At 34.4% G+C, this 20,791-nt stretch overlaps 1 long non-coding RNA gene across 3 annotated transcripts; it reads right to left on the reverse strand.

The window, feature by feature from the left end:
* Positions 1–6,535: 6,535 nt before the first annotated feature.
* Positions 6,536–20,306, reverse strand: LOC130440973 (uncharacterized). 3 transcript variants are annotated; one of them, XR_008909572.1, is made up of 6 exons: positions 19,985–20,306; positions 17,126–17,218; positions 15,096–15,374; positions 10,422–10,599; positions 10,069–10,359; positions 6,536–10,017 (listed from the first exon to the last, which is right to left on the reverse strand). It is a non-coding gene; the product is annotated as an uncharacterized LOC130440973 (long non-coding RNA). The 3 variants fall into 3 exon arrangements; XR_008909571.1 differs by having other exon boundaries at positions 10,069–10,159; positions 10,223–10,599; positions 19,985–20,301; XR_008909570.1 differs by having other exon boundaries at positions 10,069–10,189; positions 10,261–10,599; positions 19,985–20,299.
* Positions 20,307–20,791: the final 485 nt, after the last annotated feature.

The raw sequence follows: 20,791 nt of genomic DNA on the forward strand, positions 1-20,791 counted from the left end.
ACAGACACCATGGCGTGTCCCAAATACAGAGAGGCCGTATTCGGAAAACAACAACGATGAACCTCCGGGCCCGAACGTATAACAAACGACACGCTTTCTAGGTAATAAATCAAAATGGCCTCTAGCAAGACCGGCATCAGGGTTTTGCATTTTAATGTGAGGATGGCCAAATTATCTCATGACCTGACCCAGGTTAAAGCTGCACAACTCGAAGCGGATCTTCTTATCGTTTTAAACCAAATAAAAAACTGACTGAGAGGGGTGGCAGGGTACAAGATAAAAGGAAGGACGTGGCGGTATTCCTCAGAAATATGGATATTGGGGTTAGGAACATCCAAAGAGAGGCGGTCTACGTCGTGGTCGAGATCACGATGGCGCCTGCTATATTTCCCCCAATGTCTCTATGATAGAATATAGAAGAATAGTTAAAAATGTGATGAATGCCGTCATCGGAAAAAAGAACTTTTTGATCGTTGGGGATATTAATGCGAAATCGTCTCAGTGTGGATCTCCTTTCAATGACGAGAGGGGGGACCTCTAGGACGACTGGATGGCCTATTTAAATATAATAAGTATTAATAATAAAAAGCCAAAATTTATAAGAGGCGCTAGCAGGAGTCACATTGATGTGACTTTTACTAGTGAGGGGTCATCCAGAAAAATCGTGAACTGGGATGTCCTCGACGATCAAATATTCACACACCACAGGTTTATCACCTTTGAAATCAAAAACAAAACAACTAAAATGAATAAAAACAAAAATAATAAAAACATAAACAAAAAGAAAATAATAGAACAAATAAAAAACATAAGAGGTAGAAAAGGTGGTGAACTATGAAACTCTCTAGTCAGAATTAAAAACTATTGAAGACAAGATAAAAAAAGAAAACAAAAAAATAAATGATAACAGACAAATGCCATACTGGTGGAATGATGAGTTAGAGAAACTAGGATTGCCTCCTTGCCCGGAGGACATACATAAGAAGCGGGGGCGAATATATAAGGAAATATATAAACAAAAGAAAAAAGCTGTGGGCAAGTTGATAAAAAACGAAAAAAGGAAAAGATGGCAGGCCATATGTGAAGAACTAGAAAAGGACATATGGGGCGACGCATATAAAATAACGATAAGGGCATTGAAGGTGGTCGTCCCATACAACTTGAATGAAAAGCAGCGGCTGGAGGCCGCGTCGCTACTCTTCCCTAAAAAAAGGGAGGAAAATTTCCAAAATGAAAGCGGCTGTGCCATAATTCACGATGGAAGAGATCCTTGCCGAAGACATTAAACAGGTTAAAGCCTCAGGCCCTTAAGGCCTGCCACCAGAGGCAATCAAAACCTTGGTCGCAACGAGGGCAGAGATTATTACATCCGTCTAACGAACTACTGTGTAGGCAAGGACCTAAAACTAGCAAACTTGGTAATATTGTTAAAGCCTGGGAAACCCCCCGATTCGCCGTCCTCATATAGGCCAGTATGCTTGTTAGACTGTCTGGGAAAATATTATGAAATCTATACATTAATTTCACTGATAAACAAGCCATAGATATCTGGCATGGTGTTTACTATTTTTAATTCAGTTTTTCATGCTGATTACAAATTTGAAAACTATTTTGTTCTATCACGTCAGGTTTTTAAGATATCATTGAAAACATATATTTTTTAATCCCTTTTTGTAGGATTTTTTTATTTCCATTTTTCCTCTTTTTTTGCTATATGTTTATTATATGAATTAAGTTGTTCCTTCATTTGCTCCTTTTTTTATTTTCAGTGAAAACCATGGCGTCTAGAGGTTGCATCAATTCACCAGATTTGTTTTGCTATGTGTGCGGCTATCTCACTGACAAAGCCCATCGGAAGACATTTACACCATTTCTGAAGAGAGCTTATGAACTATACTTTGAATCGAAGGTTGACAGTGGTAAGACGTGGGCACCGAATTCATGTATTTGACATGTGCATGCAACTTGGATTAGGATTAGGAAAGCGAAGAAGAACAACCATCTGGCATTTGGAGTCCCTATGATATGACGTGAGTCAAGCAACCACACAACAGACTGTTACTTCTGTATGACAAATATCACTGGTTTCTCATATAAAACTCGTGCATCTGTGAATTATCCAGATATTCCCTCAGTTTCAAAGCTAATTCCACATGATCCCGTCACTTGTCCAATACCATCACCTCCTACTGAATTTATCGATGAAGAAACGCAAGACGAAAAAAGGTCTCTATCTTCTATCAACATCTCGGACTCTGACTATCATCCTGGTGAAGATATTCACTTGATAAATATTGACGACCTTTGCGATCTTGTTCGGGACCTGGCATTAACAAAAGGCCAAGCTGAATTGCTAGGTTCACGTCTGAGAGAATTTAATTTGCTAGCACCAGGCACTAGAACTTCACAATTTCAACACAGACACAAAGAACTCGTGCAGTTCTTTGCAATGAGTGATAACATGTGTTACTGCACGGACATCCAAGGTCTTATGTCAAGCCTCGGGATAGAACCTAACACTGAAGCATGGCGACTGTTTATTGATTCCTCCAAGACGAGCTTGAAGGCTGTATTATTACACAATTGGAACATGTATGCATCAGTACCAGTTGGATATTCTGCGCACCTAAAAGAGTCGTACGAAACCATGTCGTTACTTCTTGAAAAAATTCGCTATCGTGATTAAGATTGGAATATCTGTAGTGATTTAAAAGTTATAACTATTCTCATGGGAATGCAGACAGGGTATACCAAGTACTGTGCTTTATCTGTGAGTGGGACAGCAGAGATAGGAAGCACCACTATGTAAAGAAGGATTGGCCTATCAGAGATAAAATGGAGCCAGGTTTTAAAAACGTCCTTCGTGTGCCGTTGGTTGAGCGTGAAAAAGTTATTATACCTCCACTTCATATAAAACTGGGGCTCATGAAGAACTTGAAGGCATTAGACAAAAAATCAGATGCTTTTTGCTACCTTACAGAAGTTTCAAGATTTAAGTTATACGAAAGTTTAAGAATGTGTATTTATAGGTCCACAAATTAGGATGATCATTGCAGACAGTCATTTCGAAGACTTACTCAGCAATACCGAAAAAGATGCATGGCTTGCATTCAAGACTGTTGTAGCCAATTTTCTTGGAAATAATTAATCCCCTGACTGTATAAATATTGTGCAGAAGTGCATTAGTGCATACAGCTTGATGGGTTGCAACATGTCCCTCAAAATTCTTCTCCTCGACTCTCGATTTCTTTCCCGAGAACCTGGATTCGGTCAGTGATGAACATGGCGAACGTTTTCATTAGGACATCTCGGTGATGGAGTCACGCTATCAGGGTCGATGGAGTGCAGCAATGTTGGCTGACTACTGCTGGATGCTTCAGCGCAACATACCAAAGCTCAGCACGAACGCAAGTCGACAGCCAAGAAATTTAAACCAAACTAATGTAAATTAAGAAAAATTATGTTATATAGTATAATAAACTAAGTATGTGTTTATTTATGTTTATTATACCTTGAACTAGACGATTGTACATAGATTATGTTAATTAATACTTTTTTCAAGAATAAATGCTTTATTACAACTTATCTGTAATTTGTTTCCCTCGATACAATGTGAAACATATATAAATTATTAATGTCTGATATATCAAAAACGGTGGGTGATAGAGAGAAACGGTTTGCATATTTTTAATCAGCATGTTTCAATTGTTTTAAAACAAGTGTTGGATACCAAGATATCCACTGTAACTTTTTTTTGTTTATCAGTGTTTTAACCCTGTTTTATTTATACAATTAGGATAAGTTTTATTTATACACGAATTTTAAAGTAGGGAAAGTTAAGGTTAAGTTTTTTCTATATTTAGAAATTTTAAAAGGAAAATAAGTTTTATTTATATATAAATTTTAAGATAGGATAGGATAGGAAGTTTTATCTATACACGAATTTTAAAGTAGGATAAGTTTTTATCTATATTCAAAAATTTTGAAAGTAGAATAAGTTTTATTTATACGTAAATTTTAAGGTAGGATAGGATAGGTTAAGTTTTATTTACATTACTTGAATTTTAAAATAGGATAAGTTTAGGATTAGGTTTTAATTAAAATAAGTTAGGGTGAGTTTTTTACTTTATTTTAAAAATTTAGAAAAAAATAGGATAAGTTTTAGATTAGGTATTTTATTTATTTATATGTTATGTTTATTATTAGGTGCTGTCCCATTTACTTATTGTGACGTCTGGTTCTGTTGTTTATTATAGATCGTTTACAGAAGAAGAAAGAAACGGAGGGAGTATTAGAGTAAAGCCGGCGCATGTGATACGATGTTCGCTAAGAACGGTTCCACATGCGTCGGTGGAGAAGAGGGTGGGTTTTTAGCTGGTAGGCGCCCGGTTAGCGGGTGAATCCAGCACACCTGTGACTCCTTCCCAGGCGTCTTTCGAAGACACACCCACATCAAAAAAAAGGTTAGGTTTCGTGCCCGGAGAGGTCGGGTCGAGGAGGCAGGAAGTGAGTGGGCCCGAATCCTCGACACGAGTTCCCTGGGATGGGGTTTAGTCTACCCGATACGACGCGTCCCAATGGCTCATAGGGTGTCTCTGAAAGGAGTGGTCGGTCCTGTGTCGCTTAATTTTTTGTAAGAGGAAACATGACCGATCAACCTTCCCGTATAGCTGATGAATTAGGAACAAATGCGTTCCCCAATAATTGCCCGCGTACCAAAAAGACATAGAGGAGTAAACCTCGATAAAAGAATCCGCAATCCTACGCTGTAAAGCTATCGTGGTTATGGGATGAATAGCTGTGCGGAGTCAGTCTTAAACGGTGCCTCTGGGATACCTGGTGACCTCCCAGAGTAATCTGCCTTAGCGGGGAATATTAAAAAGAATTATGTTTGGGGAAACGGAGAAAAAAAGAGAAAGGGAAGAGAGTAGAATAGAGGGGGAAATTGAAACAAAAAAAGAAAAAAAGAGGGAGAGAAAACGACAACGGAAGGGGAGGAAGGGATAAATGAAAAACTCAAAGAAATGAGTTGGAAAATATTATGAAATCTTAATTAAAAAAAGACTAGAAAAATTCCTGGTTAGTAGAGCAGCTCTATTGGATCAGCAATACGGCTTCCGCAAGGGTCGCTCAGCAGTGGACGCCGCAAAGTGGGTACACGATACGGCGAAAGCTTCAAGAAAAAGATGGGTAGTACTGGTCATGATTAACATAATGCATTCAACTCGGCAAACTAGGGCCTCATAGTACGAAAATTAAACGAAATGGAGGCCCCAGTTTATCTAACCAACTTTATAAAGGACTACCTAACGGAAAGTAGAGTATGCGTATCCAGAAGGCTACAACTTCAACTGACCGCGGGAGTGCCCCAAGGGTCGGTGTTAGGACCGACCCTCTGGAATATATTATATGACGGGGTACTCAGATTGAAGTTAGAGGGCAGCGCCAGATCGATCGCATACGATGACGACCTAGCTATACTAGCGGAAAGCGATATGAATTGGGGCATCACAGAAATAGTAAAAGAGAAAGTGAAAAGCTGGATAGAGCAGATGGACCTGCAAATTGCAGTAGAAAAGACGGAAATAATAGTGCTAAGAGGACCTAGAGCATCTCGGGATCAAATCCAATTTGATCTCGGAGGCCAACTTATCAATTCCCAGAAAATAGTAAAATACTCGACAATAGACTGAGGTTCTCGAAGCAAGTGGAAGCAGCAGTAAGAAAAGCGGAGGAAAGGACTTCCGCCCTACAAAAAATTCTATCAAATATAGGAGGCCGCGGCAGCCAAAGGAGGAGGATGCTGTTGGAAATTATCCATTCCATCCCCCTCTACGGGGCACCAGTATGGGCGGAAGTCATGAAAATTCAAAAATATGTATATCTCGGCGCAACGAAAACCGATGCTTCGGGTCTGCAGCGCATATAGAACAGTCTCCGTAATAGCGCTGCTGACCATCGCGGGTGCTATACCAATTCATATACTTATCGATGAGAGGATCAGAATATACAAGAGAGTCCAAACTGATAAAGAAAGGAACACAATTGAAAAAATTAATAAGGAAGAAAGAAAAATCAGTTTGGACAAATGGCAGCGAGAATGGCAAGAAGAGAGTGCCAAGGCCGAGAGGACAAGGACGCTGATACCAGACATGACGAAGTGGTACAAGTACGCACACCGCAGAATAAACTATTTCTTTACACAATTTCTAACGGGGCATAAATCATTCAGAAAATATACATATGGAATCAAAAAAACACGAGACGACCTATGCCCCAGCTGCGGTGTGACGGAGGACCCACGTCACGTGGTGCTGGAGTGCCGAGTCCACCGGAAAGATTAAAATGAAATAAAAAATATAATAGGAAGCGGCACACAGGGATGCAGAAGTATGATGATCGCTGTCATCAGAGATAAGAATGTTTACGACCGGATTATTGACATTGTTACGGGAATAATAAGGGTTAAGGAAATAAAAGAAAGAAATTGTGACGAATAATACACGGTTTTTTTAATGTGTAGTGTCGTCTTAATTTATTTTTTTATCGATTTTATTTATAAAAGTTCTTGAATTTTTAGCTTTTTATATATACATAATTTTAATCTTTTATTTATACAAAACTTTTTTTATCCATACACCAATTTTAACCCAGTTTTATTTAAACAATTAGGATAAGTTTTATGTATACACGAATTTTAAAGTAGGATAAGTTAGGGTTACATGTTTTCTATATGTATGCGAGGGCAACCGTGTAAATAACACCCTTGAAATTCAAAGACTAGATTCCAACGAAACCATCAATTTTCATCGAACTACAAGAGAGTGTTTGTTTCCTACCAAAACGGGGTAACCGAAGAGATATTTTCGATTGATTGTCTTTGAATCTGTATCCTCTTTCGGTTTTAGGAATTTTCTGAGGAAGAACTTTGTTGCAGAAACTTGGTAGCATTACAATTGCATCCATTTTGTAAAATGTCTTAAATAGAATCAAACATTTTTATCTTATAAAATATTGTATTCAATTTATCTTAAATGTTTACCACTAATCGTTTGAAGAATATAGATGTTATCTGTCTTGAGTTAGAAAACAAATTTACATGTTTATGTTTCTTATCTTTTGAATGGTATGTTGGTAACGTTTTAAAAACATTTTTTATGTTTTCGTTAAAATATTAATGTCATAGGAAACTGAATGGCTTTTAGTTTCAAAACTGAAGAATAGTGGGGATATGATGAAGTTCTATCTGTATTATGAACATCAGGATAGAGAACAGCCCAGGCGAAGCATGCCTGATCTTCATTCCTAACATTTATACATGCTTCCTTCTTTTTGATTTGTGGAGGTAAATCAATATAAGAAGATCAAAGTTATGGATTAATTCCCAAAATTGATCAAGAGTGTTTCTTCTTCAGTTATAAAGTAATGCAGACTTCAATCACAAAAGTATTTTGCATGATCTTTTTTACTTAGTTGTTTCGAAAGTAGACTGGACAGATTCTTGACCCATACATAATGATAAAGAATTGGTCCTTCAGTATCATCATATCAATTTTGAATTAGAAGCAGGTTTACATGTTGATCTTTCTTATCTTTAGTTAGGTAAGTTGGAAGAGTTTCAAAAGATTTTTTATTTTTCTGAAGGATGTAAACATTAATAGAAATGTTGTTTTGTTTTTCGAAATTAGATATTTGCTTAGCGAGCATAGGGAATTGAATTCCCTTCAAATTCAAAACTTTCAAGTAATGCGGATATGATGATATTCTATCTCTGTGATACATATTAGGATACAACGCTGAAGTCACTGCCCAGGCGAAGCATGCATTATCATGGTTCTTAACATTGACACATGCCTCCTTCTTTTTATGATGGTAACTCAATATATGATAAGCCATTCCCGATTTCTAATTTATTTATAGCAATTTCCAGAGGTATTATTTTCCTCAAAGCCCACCCACTATCACGTTCTTGGAATTCTTCAAGATCTTTCAACATGGGTCATTGATTTCTTTATTAACGGTTTAAACGGAGAATTTTAAAACAATCTTCACATCGTCTTATTTGTTCGCAAATACCAAATTGTATATGATTTTCGAAGTATTTTTACAGACATATTTCATCTGAAAAAGTATATTCATGTTATTAAGGAATGGAAGAGTTTAAATATATATTCGCTTGACCAATGCAATGAATATGAAAACAGACATACTCCTCTTGTGTCTTCTGAATTTAGAAGTAAATTTAGATTATGATCAAGTTCCTCCACATCGATGTTTCATTTTTTCGTTATAAGGAACATGGCATTCCTCACAATAATAACCGCATAAAAACGCTGCGGTTAACGAGGTAATTACATTTTGAATTTAGAAGTAGATTTAGATTATGATGAAAAACTACATAATAATTATCATAGTGATTTTTTTCAGAGCATCGTGTTCCACTTGGTTCTATTTTATAATAAATATTCAATAACAAATAAATTTATTATTTTACGTTATTATGCGTAGAAAACCTTCGTACCTCCTTTACGATTGCGGTAACCAACCCCTTGGCAAGGGGTAGGCACAATCGCTAGAGACTGGTTTTTATGTGTAATAACGTAACTGAAATGAAGACTCATACTGAGATTTATTCTCACGTATACCATTTCAGTTTTAGGTAAAGAATGTTTTGAAGGACTGGAATGTTTATTTTTTGATTCACACCCTATGCCATAAGAAGAAGACGCAATTCCATAGTACACCTACCACGAAACCAATTTGACACCCCAATCGTAAAGCTGCTGCTGCTACTGGAACTTTTTGGTTAGTATATTATGAATTAATAAAAAAAATGACTGATCACGCGACTCGTACTCTCCAATTATACTATTAACTGAACATTTTAACGCAAAATTTGGCGTTTTGATGTTTACAATGGTATTTATCGTTGTTGTTGATTCAATAACCAAATTCTATTTTGATATTGATGATACAACAACAATGGATATACGTGATTACGTAGAAGAGGAAGGTATTTTTATATAATAATAGTTTCTTTGAACCAATCATCTTTTATACATTTTATATTTTTTGTGTAGAAATATCTTTAATAGAAACGTTTTTGGCTATTCATATGATACTTAAGTTTTAAGTAATATTTTTTAGGATTCATAGATATAAGCAAACAACAAATACCGAATATAATTCAAAGCAGATACATATTTAATGTAATTGGATGTAAATAGCTTATACGGTTGGCAATGTGTGAATTTCTACCTTACGGAGGATTTGAGTGGATCGAGACAAACATAGATGTCACCTCAATATCGGATAATTGACAGGGGATATATGTTAGAAGTGAATTTAGAATATTCTTCATATACAGGATGTCAATTTGAAACTTCTCTCTACCTTAATATATATATTTTGGGCCCCTGTCTTTTCAATTGTATTTACTAGATTATACCTGATACAATTTTATTGATTCAAAATTACTGATTACACCCACAATGAATTTAGAATATTCCACGCTCTTGAAAGGTCCAGAGTGCACGGGTGTAGACGATAGGGGGTTAAAATTGACGGTTTCGTTGGAATCTAGTCTTTGAATTTCAAGGGTATTATTTTCACGGCTGCTCATCTACACTCTGGACCTTTTAAGAGCTATTATATATAAATAAAATATTTCAATTTAAAAAGGTGTATTATTTTAATATTACTTCAGATTATAACAATGCAATATATTATTTTTTTACAATTACAATTAACGTTCCATTACGATAAATTTCGTCCGATTTTACACCTCATACATAATAATCTGTTTTGTGTATTATTTTAATATTACTTTAGATTATAACAATGGAATATATTATTTTTTACCATTACGATTTGTCTTTAACGTCCCATTACGATAAATTTCGTTCGATTTTACACCTCATATATAATAATTTACCATTACATTTCGTTCTGATTTTTACACACACTCTGTACAATGCCATTACGTCCTTAATGTTTCCTCTGTAAATTAAGACATACCTACAGAAAAATCATTTTTCTAAGTAAAATTTATATCTATTCGATTTGTACCTGTTATTATTATTATATGGATGAACAATGCATAAACGCTAAGGAATCCACGAGGGGTGAACGCTTTTTGGTTGCGCAGAATGGGGTGAACCTATAAGAAAAACATGCAGCTTTGCTACCTCTGCGCTTGAAAAGAAAATTAGGTTAATATTACCTAACATATTGTTAAAAGCAAAATATATTTGATCATACCCTCGAAATTACAAGAGCCCCGAACCATTACGTTACGCTGCGGGTTGACGCGAAAATTCGCACATAACCTTACGATACCGCCGCCGCCATCTTTCCATGCTACAGATATCCTACCATTATTAACGCTGTATCGCGCCCCATCTTTCCATATCTCTACTTACTTCACCGGTAGCGCCATCTTACCATATCTCTTACTTCACCAGTAGCGCCATCTTACCAAAACTTATTTGCTTCATTTTACAGATATCATATAAGGAGCCAATCATATGCGAGAAGGCGTGGTCACGTGACTTATGAAAAGTGGAGTGGAGGGGCTGGTCTCAAGTGCTCCAATACCTACTACATACAAATATTTTAAGGTAGGATAAGTTTTATTTATACTTAAAATTTTAAATGTATGATAAGTTTTATTGATACACAAATTTTAAAGTAGGCTAACTTTAGGCTTAGGATTTATTTATACAGATTTATATAATTAGGATAAGTTAGGTTAAGTTTTATTTATACAAAAGTAGGATAAGTCTAGGGTTAGGTATTTATTTATTAATATGTTATATTTATTATGTGTTTTGTCCATTATATTTATATTTGTGTGTCGTCTGGTTTTGTGTGTATGTATATTTGCGTACGAAATTTTTTGTAACGTTTTAACTGACAAGAAAGGAGAAAGGAGCAAAGATTAAAGCCGGCGCATGTGACGCGATGTTCGCTAAGAACGGTTCCACATGCGTCGGTGGAGAAAAGGGTAGTTTTTAGCTGGTAGGCGCCCGGTTAGGGGGTGAATCCAGCATACCTGCGACAACTTCCCAGGCGTCTTTCAAAGATTTTCCCACCCACATAAAAAAAAGGTTGAGTTAGGTTAGATTTCGTGCCCGGAGAGGTCGGGTCGAGGAGGCAGGAAGTGACTCAAAAAATATGATAGAGGGAGATGTAGAGCTAATGAGAAAAATAGAAGAATTAGGGAATTTAATTAATGATAATATAATAAATAAAAGAAATGGGAAAAATTGTAGGGAATATTTGGAGGAGGAGGATAAGATTAGGAAAAAGGAAAAACTAAAAAAATCATAGAGGAGTTTGACAAAGGAGGAGGGGAATATAAACTGAAAAAATTAGTAAACGAAGAATGGGAGGAGGTCTTAAAAAGGACAAGGTGGGAAAGTGTAGAGGAAATTCTAAGGGAGAGACAAAGCAACTCGGTGATTATAGGAAAGGAAGGGGGAGGGTCAACAATAGAATTGATAAAAAATTCCGGCAGGAAATGTGGGGGGTCTTAGAGGAGCTGGAGGAGGGTCAAACGGATATAGTGAAAAATAAATTAAAAACAAAAAACAAGGAACGAACGTGGACAAATTATATGGTAAAGTTAGGGGATGGATAAAATGTCCTCAAAGTAATAGGAGAAATGGTAAAAATAGCGGTGGAGAGGGGGAGAAGGAGGTTAAAGTAATTATTTTGGAGGGGATAGAAAAAACAAAAATAAGGAAAATAATAGAATTCGTGGGAAGGAGGGTGGACATAAATAAGAACATTGGAACGTTGTTCATCAAAACTGGCACCCAAACATTCTCCGACGTACTCAAAAGCATAAAGAACGTAGTAAATGTGGATGAGATCGGAGTTAAAGTAGAGTCAGCCCGGAAGACAGGAGGAGGTGACCTCTTTGGTAAAGTGAGAGGCCAAGGTGCAGCCGAAAGGCTAAAAGAATAGATACATAAAGGGTAGACACGAAGATAGACATGACGGTGAAGAGAAAAGAGGCGGTCTTCACCGTCATGGAGGTGGACCCGTCCATTACCCCCTTGGAGTTAAGGGAAGCTGTCTGCGAGTGGAAGGGCCTCGAAAGCAGAGAAGTCGAAGTCAGAGGATTGAGTGAAAGCAGTGGGGGTGGGCAGAAGGCCACCCTAGCCTTAAGAGAGGAAAAGGCGCCAGCTCTGAGAGCCATAGAAAGAGTGAAAATTCACTGGCAATACTGTTCAGTAAGGGAGAGGTTCATCCCACTAAGATGTTGTAGATGTTTAGAATACGGCCACAGCACCTACTCATTTAAGAGAAAAGACAAGAGTAGGTGCTGTTTTAACTGCGTAAACGAGGGGCACCGGGCACAAGAGTGCCCGAATGAGGCGTGGTGCCTCTCATGTAGAGAGAAAGGGTACCGGACGGACACAATGTCTTAAATAAATTAATACCATCTGTTTATGCTGATATCAAAATCACTTCCAATATGCTAGGACAACTGCAAGACATTGGATATTCTGGACCAATATACATATACAAGTGGAAAGCTTAGTTTATCTACTGTTACTGATTTTCCAGACATTAAATAATATTCAGAACATGTGCGGAAAGCCAATACTGGCTTCAAATTGTAAAACAAAATGCTGTCGTCTAAGTAGTGGCCTATTCAGATTACTAGACAACAGGTTTCTTCCACTACCTGTAAAAGTAAAACAAACAGTTGATGACTTGGTTTTGGATGAAGGAGGGCAATTTCTTGATCTTCCAGTCAATTTAACTCTACGCTTAAGTGCTTCACTCAAATATTTCCTGCGAATGCCATACAATTATTTTTGTCCGGCGGTCAAATTGAGGCTATAAAGTCGAACACGCAAAACGTGTGGTCTTTATCATGCTTCCGTCAAGTCATTAAATCGTCACATCGAGAAGATTCATAAAAAAGGAAACATGCACACTGATAGGAAAGTTAGACCTGTAAGAGTCGCAGCTCGTCTTGCTAATGAACTGATGTATATTATTCAAAATTTAGAGCACCACGATGTTGAATGGCTCGATGAGAACGACGTAGACATTCCAAAATCGGATGAAAGTGACCAGACTCACAACACTGATCAGCAACCCAATATCATCGAAAACTTAGAATTATGGATTCGGGTTTCATGGGCTGAAGACTTTTAATTTGAATGTATTATGTGTATCAAAAATTTAAAATAATTTTGTTATGTTTGTAAGATTACAATATTTATATCCCTTAAGCCTCGATGACACTGGGCTAGTTTACAAGCTGCTAGTCGAAGAGTTTAAAAGCCAGCGAGTTGAAACCACGTGTTGTTTTGTGTATGAAGTGGAACACTCGTGATATAATAGAGTTTCTCAACATCTACAAGAAGTACCCAATTTTATGGAATATAAAAAACAAAGACTACTGTAACACAAAAGTATGAAAGTTTCAAAAATCCCTTAGTTAAACTTAACGAAAAACAATTGACCGAGGGTATGGATGTGAAGCAATTAAAAGCAAAAATAAAATCAATTGAAGACGTATACAGGCAAGAAATAAATAAAATTAAAAAATCCAATAAAAGTGAATGTGATACTGAGGAAGTATACACGCCAACGTTGGTATTGTTCAATGTAGCGAAATTTTTGGTAGAGGTTGTGGTCACACAAAGGAGCAAATCAAACCACGTGAGTATTTTAGCTGTTATATTAAAAAACTAGATATTAGACCGTTATTCCAGCTTTCTCCCACTGCCACGGCAAGAAAATTTCATCTGTAAAATGGGTAACACATGCTCTTCTGATCTCCTCAGCAGATCGACTGTGATGATTTCCACGTAAATGATTAATAGGCTACATATTATTAGCATTTTCCCTCCAAAGTCCAGGTGTGATATTTCCGGTATTCAAGTCATTCCATCTATTGCTTGTGGCATGTAGTTACCAGGATCAATCATTCTTAGCCAGTTATGAAAACAAGCAGCCCAAATGACTTTATCTATTGTTTTCCGGCGCCAAATCAATCGGTCTCGAAAATATTCTGAATCGCCATACTAGTATGCAAAAGGCATTTTCTACGACTCGTCTGGCACAGGAAAGACGATAATTAAATATTTTTTCGGCAGCACTAAGACCTATTTTACTGTACAGTTTCATGATATTTTGGGAAAACCGGCTGGCATTTTCATATCCGACCTGTGCTGACCTTAAGAAGTGGCGTCTGGCGATGTACTAAGTTGGGGCCGCCAGTTTACAAGCTGAAATCATCATATGTATTATGTACAAGCAAATATGCAGAAAGCGAAATTTATTATTCTCGTTGAACAATGTGAGTGGAAATAGTGGGTGTTCATATAGTCTTCTATGAATATATGAAATTTGAAAAAGACAATGTTCTAGAAGTTGTACAACTGCTAAAACAAATTTATCATACCTAAAATTTCTGGTAGCCACTAGGGATAATGTAACAGTATAAACTATCAAAAATTTTGTGCTCGGGTTAGGAGTTTGAGTTATCCACATAAAATAAAATTGGTTGATTGAATTGGTACCTTTAACACCAAAACTGGACCATGAAAAGTTCAAAACATTTCCTTTTGCAATTAAAACCAAAGTCAGTTCTATATCATATGGCTAACCAATTTGGATTTTTCAAGTTATGGCAAGACACACTAGTCAACAGGTTGCCATATTTATTCCAACATATGATATTATGATCACTTCTATGTTTCCAATTCAACCAAATTTAATTTGTAGGAGATATGTTAATTTGTTATAACGAGTCTTAGAAATGTTTAATTGGAAATAATTTCTAATTTATGCATGAGAATACACCCCCTAAATCTAAATTCCATTGAAAAATAAAGCATACTTCAGCAGAATGTGAAAAAATCTTTTTAAAATAAATATCTTAGATGTCAACTATAAATCAAAATCGACAATTCCAAATAAACTTAACAAATGTACACTTTTGAATACAAGTTTTATGATCTTGGCTGAATTTGATTAGTACTAGCATGTAAATATTAGGGATAGATAGGATTATTTTTTTCAATAGGATGTTTTCATTTGGTGAAAAAAAAATATATTTCGTTTACCCCAGCTTGATCATATGATTTGGATGTAGGATAGAACACCTCCTTATTCGTACAGAATTATTCAAAGAATGCATTTCCTATATGGACAGGCAATAATGGAAATGTTAACTGGCCACTTTATAGTCCAGATTTGAGCCCTATAGATTTTTTTTGATTGTATCTCAATCTTCTACCGTTTATATGTCCCAGGTGTTCAGTTGGGTACAAATCTGGATATCTTGAGAGTTCATGGTAGGATCTGAATTTGAGCCAGGAGATCTTATCTCAGATTTCTTGAGTCTACAAATAAAAGAAGAAAAAAACATATCAAAACTCTTCTTTTAAATATCTGACTTCCAATGATGTGTATAATAGTTGTTACTGAATGAGAAAAAATTTTCAAGGTAGAGCACATTTCATATAAAAAGTATAATTCAATAAATATTATGCAATGTATAAAATAGATGTTTATGCAGCACGCGAGTAAAGTAGCCTTTTTTCGACAAATGTGATAATCACATGAGGCGAAGAAAGGCCTTTACACACGAATCGCACACAATATTTTTTCTACTGGCGAACATTTCATCAACATACAGAAGTTCGATGATAATTTTTATTATAAAATACTAATATTGATGATGCACATTATGTAAGTATTACATTTGTCAACTTTTCTCTTCGCCAAGCATAAATGCCACCTAAAAATAATTATTGTCATGTAATAGAATGAACTTGGAACCTCACACATGTGAGCCTCGTACTCTACCACTACGCTACCTTAATATTTTTTTCTTTACGCCCTGCTACTCAAAGTATGTTTAAATTTAGTTTTGAGCACTCAGAAGTATGTCAAAAGTACGTACCTTACCCACGATGGTAAAAAGAATATATTATTATATTGTATAAATATATTTTTAAGCGGACCGCATAAACAAAAAGTATACCACCTAGTAATAGATAAAACACAAAATAAAAATCAAGAAACATTTATAATATAAAAGATATAACTTAAGGTCTAAAAAATGTTTTCAAAACTACAAAAAGATTCATTGAAAGAATTTTCATGTAATATAGAAAGAAATGTAGGAGAGAACAGAGTCCTAAAAAACTTACGGAAAAAAATGGCAGAATATTTAAACAAAGAGATAACAAAGTTTTATTCATTTGTGTGATATTGTGCACATTATATCCACAAGTATAAATACAATTATTGAAGCAATATCCTGAATAAAAGGGAAGTGAAAGAACACAACAAAATAATATCAAAACCTAAGATAAATGCACATCAAAACTTGGACAAAAATAGTTGCCTCTCTTATGTCTATCATATTTATGTTGTATAGGAACACTTTAATCGACGTGGCAGTAATGCACGACCTCCGCGAGTTACAATTGATAATTGTAAATTATTATTGTGAATAATTTTTTATGGCACTTCCATTTTCTATATACATGTTTACTTTGTTTTTGAACATAATTTGACTTGAAATATTAACTAAGTTTGGAATCTCTGGTTAAGTTAATCCATATACTGAGCTAATCAAATGATTGTGCTTTATATTAAACTTATAAACAACTTGCAACGTAATCCAACATTTCTTGAAAGTAGGCTCAGTAAATGGACCAGCATCTTTCTTTTTACATATAACAATGTAAAAAACACTTAAAACATGGGTTTACAACAAGGAACATCAACTAAAAATATTTACGTTTACCGGTAACTACGCCCTAGAAAGTGTCTAACTTTTCGTTATTATTAATATTAAATTATCTAAATAACGAAATTTAAAATAAATAAGATCTGATACTTGTAATATTATCACTAATTTTCAAAACTCTGAAAAACAAACAACAACAGAGCAATATCAAACCCCAATATAACTAAAACCAAAGAATTTATCAAACAAAACAGAAATTTCAAAATTTTGAGAGCAAATAAATGTAATAAAACTGTTATTATGAAATCAGATTATAATGAAAAAAATGAACGATTGAACGATAAGACAAGACCCTACGAATTCTTATCAAAAACAAAATTTACAATGCCTTACCCCTTAAAATATATGGTTTACCAAAGCTGCCACAGGCCTGACATTCCCTTCAACCGACTGTTCCAAGTATTTAAACTTCTCTCGGTCCATTATCTATTTATTTGAAAAATATTTTTAAAAAAATTTTATATCAAAACAAATATTATATCAAAAACACATGGGACTTCAAAGAAAAAATTGAAAATATAAAAATTCCTAACGAATATGTATTTATTTAAATGTAGTTTCTTTATATAGAAATATTTCTATTACCATTGTGCAAAATATATGAATGAAAAAATGGAACAAAATCAATAATATACAGAAATGCCTCAAAACGAATTTCTTAAAACTATAGAACTCACACTGACAACATCATATTTCAAATATGAAAATGAAATATACAAACAAATTGATAGTTGTACTATGGGAGCTTCCATTTTAAGTGTTATAGCACAATTGGTAATGGAAGATCTTGAGAAAACTGTCCTAAGCAACCTTGATGTAAATATTCCATTCTTTTTCCGATATGTAGATGATTGCATTACTGCCATACTAAAAAATCAAATTAAACACTTGAATAAAAAATTCAATTGTTATCATGAAAAACTTCAATTCACGATCAAAATCGAGCAAAATAATGACATCCTCTTGATGTAACCTTATATAAAATCAACAACAACATAAGAAGAGAATGGTATACAAAATCAAATTGGTCCTCAAGGTATTTGAACTCCAATTCGTATCACAAAAAAGATCAGTGATAATAAGTTTGGCTGATAGATCTATCCAACTATCAGATCCTGAATTTAGATGCTTAGCTATTCAAAAAGCCCAAACTGCATTGAAAGAAAATAATTACGTGGAAAAAATGCTAAGCAACATATTCAAGAAAAGGATAAACTACAATCAATTAAAAAGCAAACAGAAATGAAACATCAAAACATAAAACATTTTTCTTTACCATATATACAAGGACTTTCCCAACAATTATCGAATTATTTCATTAAATATGATATTAGTATAAGTCATAAAGGACATAATACATTTCCAAATATTTCACTAAATTAAAATCTGAAACACCAAAAAACTAAAGAAGTAATATTACATATCAAGTACCATGTATTGAAGTGTTTAATTGATCTAACATTATAAGTAGCGCAAAGCTTGTCGACCACATCAACGCCGGATTTTGTGTTGTTATAAAATGATATTATTTCTGGCTTTTTGAAGCATCTTCCACTTCGTTCGACGCCACATGCAAACTGGAAATAAGGACTACGGTTTTTCCTTTTTTCGAGACATATGAAACTAACGTTTCATTTTTTGTATATCCAAATAAACACTTAAAAACAATAAAATTTACGTTTGAATAATTACAAAACGTCAAAATGAACGAGAACTTATCCCTACTAAATCTGAATTTAAATTGCCGCTTTTAGTCGCGCTGTATATAGCAGATACAAATCTGGCAGTCGAACGGGTTTAGGGTGGCCAGGGATTGTAAAAGTGAAATCAGCCGATTGTACTTCTAGGAAAGGCTTCGAGATACATCTGCCGAGAACTATTGCAAATCTCCATTTTCTAGAGCTATTACATAAATATTTAGCAAAAAGTTAGCCATGTATCTCGTAGATACACGCGCGACTAATGGAAGGTTAAAAGCATCACTGACTAGCCGTGTCAGCATTTAGGCTGAAATACGAGTTTTTTGTAATCGATACGTTTGTTGACCGTTTTTATAACTACTGTTTAGTTTTTCGTTTATGTGTATGTTTTGCTAACGACAAGAATGACGCTCTGTTCTTGTTTAAAGAGGTCTAAAAAGTTTATCGTATTTTTACTAGAGTCAGTCGGTTATTTGCTTTTCTTGTAAACGTTCGGGTTACGAGTTTTAATTAAAGTATTCAGTTTTCACGAGTTTATTATTTACTTCACCTGATCCACTTAAAAATTTTACACCATGTACTAATTATGACTCTAGAGTAGGTTTATGAATTTTTGGTAAACAGTAGAACTTTGCATAAATACCATTATAGTTTGTTAATTTCTTCTGGGTTTTTTTTTGTCAATTTGTTTTTTGTTAAGAACCTTTTTATTAATCTGTTACAATTATTAGTTGTTTTTATAGTTGGATCATTGTTAAGTTCTTTGTATGATTCATGAATTAAAACAATCTTCGGTTTGTAGAAATCTATTACATAGAACCAAAAATTTTTTAGAATAAAATCCAAATATAATAGTCATACCATCTGACAAAGGTAATGCCACAGTCATTATGGATAAACAACAGCATTTAGATTTATCCAAAGAACTTATCTACAATAATACATCATACAAAGAACTTAAGAATGATCCAACTATAAAACAACTAATAATTGTAATAGATTAATAAAAAGGTTCTTAACAAAAAACAAATTGACAAAAAAACCCAGAATTTTTTTCTTGTATTAGATTCTGTTTCAAGAATTTTTGAATCTTTATTCTTTATAAAACACGAAAAAGCTATAAATGATAAAAAAGATGATCTAAATAATTTAATTAAAATTTATAGTTCTATTTTGTAAATTCTAATAAAATTACAAATAATTTAATTTATTACTGCTACATATTTGAAATGAAAAGGACTAAGGAAAAATTAATTCATATTTATAATCAAGAGCATTTAGAAACATAAACATATAAAACATAACTTTTCGGCAATACAACAATCAATTGTTTAATCGTGGGGGAAGCAGTCATGGGAGAATTGTTTAATTTAGTGACCTTTTTATACTATACCAAGCATTCGCACGACTTTGTATCTATTTTAAAGGCTATAATAAATGCAAAAGAAACTGGTTCGTGAAATAATAATTTTCTAAATTGTTAAAAACTTACTTGTATATTAAGATTAGAACACACATACATAATTTATATTTTATTGTGAACTACATAATTTTTGTAGCAATTCTAAAATTTTGTTTTGGAAAGAAATTTTTTTCCTTTTGGGGAATTTCGTAAAAACTGATCTTACTTGTTCCTTTCGATTTGTTGCCAACTTATTTTGAGTTGATTTTTAACTCGTATACGGGGGTAATCAGAATTTAATATAAAGGAGTGAAGTTTGATAAAAAATTGTTTGTTCTTTCTTTTTTTATAAACAAAAATTTAATTTGAAAGAATATTCATTCATTCAGTCCAGACAAAATATTGAAAAATTACTATTTTGTTATTCATTTTCATTTTATTATCAATACCTGTCACTTTTGAAAATTGAAATAAAGGATGACGAGATGAGTAAAAGTCCGCGAATTTCGGAACATCTCACGTCCGTCATTATCAGGCAGTAAACCCATCCCAGCATGATTATTACAATTGAAGCAAACAAGTGTGCAAAAATCATCAACCGGTTCTGAATGTAACCAAAAGGTTTGGAATTGGTTATTATTGTGAATGATCATAAACAAAAATTGGAAACATAAAATCCAAATGAACTTAATCCCTCACCCTTAAGTTCTGACTGGCTAAAGATTGCAAGCACCCACAACCGAGCTGTGCCACCTAGGTTAAAAACTGTTTATCAAGTTGGGAAGTCGGAAAAATAAGCATTCGAAAGCTCGGAAAATGATTGAAGTTAGTCCACTTTGGTGTTTCCTTGCCACGTTCCCAATAATTATATATATATATATATATATATATATATAT

Source organism: Diorhabda sublineata, chromosome 3 (genome assembly GCF_026230105.1).
Source record: "Diorhabda sublineata isolate icDioSubl1.1 chromosome 3, icDioSubl1.1, whole genome shotgun sequence".
NCBI lineage: Eukaryota > Metazoa > Arthropoda > Insecta > Coleoptera > Chrysomelidae > Diorhabda > Diorhabda sublineata.